Here is a 3,485-nt window from a genome sequence, read left to right as displayed (position 1 = left end):
CTGCTGTGTGTGTGTGTGTGTGTGTGTGTGTGTGTGTGTGTATACCGTATATATATATATATATAAATATTAGTGCTGTCAAAAGATTAATCACATCCAAAATAAAAGTTTTTGTTTACATAATATATGTGTGTATACTGTGTATATTTATTATGTATAGATAAAGACACACACATACAGCATATATTTAAAAAATATTTACATGTATTAACGTGTATATATTTATATTCATATAAATTATATCATATATAAATATATTTAATATATAAACGTAACATATTTTTCTTAAATATGTAGATGCATGTGTGTGTATTTATATATACATAATAAATATACACAGTACACACATATATTATGTGAACAAAAACTTTTATTTTGGATGTGATTAATCGCGATTAATAGTTTGACAGCACTAATATATATATATATAACTGATTCAAAATATTAATAAAAACTGGTAATAGTATCTCAAATCTGACTGTGGCTCTAGAAAAAGGCAAACAGATCATCTTAATTCAAAGGGAAACATGTTTTATGATATTTTTTTCTTGTTTTAAGCATAAATTCACTTGATTTTTCTTCTCAAGTTAATGTATCTTGGATTAATAATGCTTGGATATTTGTACTGGAAAACAAGTTTTTTTTGCAGTGTAATAATTGTGCTGGTTCAGTCAAGGGCTCGAAATATCAATAAATTCAGACGGCATAACTCGAGGTCATTGGTTCTGCTCAGAAGTGTGTGTTCTGCTGCGTGTGAGGGTGCTTTTGTTTGAATTCTCCCATTATGCAGTGTAAAATATCCCAGGCCGCTGTAACCGTAGCCGTCGGGTCAGTCCCGCTGCCAGCTTCATTCTCGCTGGTGAACCACGAACTGGAGCCGCCGGGTCGCTTCAAAGAGCTCTTACAGTAGAGAGGATATTCTATATCACAGGAGACGCTGATCCGTCAGGCTGAAACTCTAGAGGTTTGGTGTTTCGGGCCGTCATGCGTCCAGCAGAATCAGAATATCCGTGTGATGATGGATGACGTTTACATGCAGAAACCCCTGATGTGTGTCTGCTCAGATATTCTCCCGTCTTCACCATAATCTCCATCTGCAAGCAGAAGTGACTTCATACGAACACTAAAAATCATCAGCTGTCGGCAGCGGCGGGTCTGAAGGGAATCTTAGGAATGCTGAAATCCGTGTTTTGGTGTTTCTCCGGGTGCCAAACAGGCCGGATGCACTGAGGAACACAGACCTGTGAGTGGCATTCTATCACTGGGGAGCACACAGCAGTGTTCTTCACATACACACAGCCCAAATACAGGTGGAAAAACTATTGGTGAAAAGACTTTTTGCTTTGACAGCTCATACGGAATAGGAGCTCCGTTCCTCCAAAGACATTTCTCAGCATTGTTTGAGAGGAAGGGAGAGACAGAGAGAGAGAGAGAGAGAGAGAGACTCTGGGAACCAAATGACCTGGATTCATGTCTGATGCTTCCTTCAGGTCCTCCTGGGAAAGTCCTACTTACACGTCTGAAAGTCATTACCATCGTCTGTGTTTTGTGTCTGAAGAGATTTTGGTCAGATAAAATTCACGTTATAATGATGAATATGACAATAACTATGTGGAACCCTGTTTACAACACTGAATAAAAAAAATTGAAAAGGTAATTGCGATTTTTTTGTATCCCACAATTCTGACTTTTTGCTCGCAATTCTGATTTTTTTCTACGAATTTCAGGATATAAACTCGCAATTGCAAGTTATCAAGACTAAAATGGCTTGATATAAACTGGCAATTCTGAGAAAAAAGTCATAATTGTAAGATAAAAAGTCACAATTAGCTTTTTAATTTTTTTATTCAGTGGCAGAAATGGGCTTCCATATACTGTATATCATTCCTCTGTGTTGTTATCAATATAGTTTGAAAGTCATTATCATCATTTGTATTTTGTGTCTGAAAGGATTTTGGTCAAACAAAATAGACATGTTATAATTAAAACTTTTACATAATGATAATGAAAACAATAAATACAAAGATAACTATAACGATAACTAAAACAATAAATCAATCCGAGCAGCTGAGTCCATCTTCAAGAATCGGCTAAAAACACATCTCTTCCATCTTTATTTGACCCTCTAACTATAGCACTCTCTATTCTAATTCTATTCTTTATTTAAAAAAAAACTTTTTACACTCTATTTATTTACTAACTGCTTGTTTTCTTAAAAAACAAAACAAACAAAAAACTAACACTTGCTTCTCTAATCTTTTTGTATTCTATCTATTTGTTTCCTTTTCATTTATTATACAGTTAACAAAAGCAAAAAAGGCCTCTAACACTAGCTTGCTCTATTCTTTTTCTATTCTATCTGTTTTCTTTTCATTTATTATATGATGTAAAAAAAAACTTGCTACGTGTACTGCGTTAAGCTAACTGAGAGTTGTTATAGCACTTGCATATCATTGCTCTTTTGTTGATTTTGATTGCTTCCATTGTCCTCATTTGTAAGTCACTTTGGATAAAAGCGTCTGCTAAATGTCTAAATGTAAATGTAAATGTAACTATAATTACTAACATTATTAACTATAATATTAGCGTCCACAAAAATGCACGTTAACGTTCGGTTTATTATAAACGAACGTTCATACAAAGAATCAGAACAAAACATTCTTTGTATTGTTGTGATTCCAATTATATTGTTCTTGTGTGTCGTTATAGTTTGAAAGTCATTACCAAGATTTGTATTTTGGTTCGATAAAATGGACATGTTATAGCGTTTCATAATTAAATTTGATTTTTTTTTTTTTATCTCTCTGATTTTGATCTTTATTCATTTACTGACAAACAGGGTTGCCAAGTCCATGGTTTTACCGCGGAATTTAGCTACTTTTACAATGTTGCCGGGGGTTGTTTTTTAAGTCTGAGGGTTAAAGCGCTATTTCGACGGAGGGGATAACCGTGGAAAAAACACGATTGGGCTAGTTTTGATTAGCAATAGATTGATTGTGAATTGGCCGATGTTCTGGAGAGCTGGACAGGGTTTGACAGAAGGTCAGATGCTGAGTGACCGCGGGCTCTGACTTCAGCAAGGGATTATGGGTGTTTGTGTCTGTACCTCCCACAGGCTCACCGGCTCCAAACTCTTTTCCTCCCGTCTTTCTGCACCTGTTCGCTGAACCCTTGCTTTTACAGTCTCTGCTGGATTTATGAAGCTCTGAAAAGAGAAATATATTCTCCGTGTCCAGCGCCAGCGTCTGATTAATGGTCGTTTCCGCCCATGTCAGCGTCGCATCATGAAAACAGACGTACAGTGTTCAGAAGAGATCAAGCTGTCCAAACCATTAGCCAGATAAACTGATCACATGACAGCAGCTTCTACTGAGCTCAGTGTGACAGAGGTCACGCTCGTGTGTGCGTGTGTGAGTGAGAGAGTGAGTGTGTGTGTGTGTGTTTGTGTGTGAGTGTGAGTGTGTGTGTGTGTGTGTGTGTGTGTG

At 36.4% G+C, this 3,485-nt stretch overlaps 1 protein-coding gene across 1 annotated transcript in view; it reads left to right on the top strand.

The window, feature by feature from the left end:
* The window catches only part of thsd4 (thrombospondin type 1 domain containing 4), a 37,432-nt gene that overhangs the window by 22,164 nt on the left and 11,783 nt on the right, over positions 1-3,485 (top strand). The gene's annotated exons all lie outside the window — the stretch shown is intronic.

The sequence above is a fragment of the Sinocyclocheilus rhinocerous genome, unplaced genomic scaffold (genome assembly GCF_001515625.1).
Source record: "Sinocyclocheilus rhinocerous isolate Xijiao unplaced genomic scaffold, SAMN03320098_v1.1 scaffold3689, whole genome shotgun sequence".
Classification (NCBI taxonomy): domain Eukaryota; kingdom Metazoa; phylum Chordata; class Actinopteri; order Cypriniformes; family Cyprinidae; genus Sinocyclocheilus; species Sinocyclocheilus rhinocerous.
This window is presented reverse-complemented; position numbering and strand designations above follow the sequence as displayed.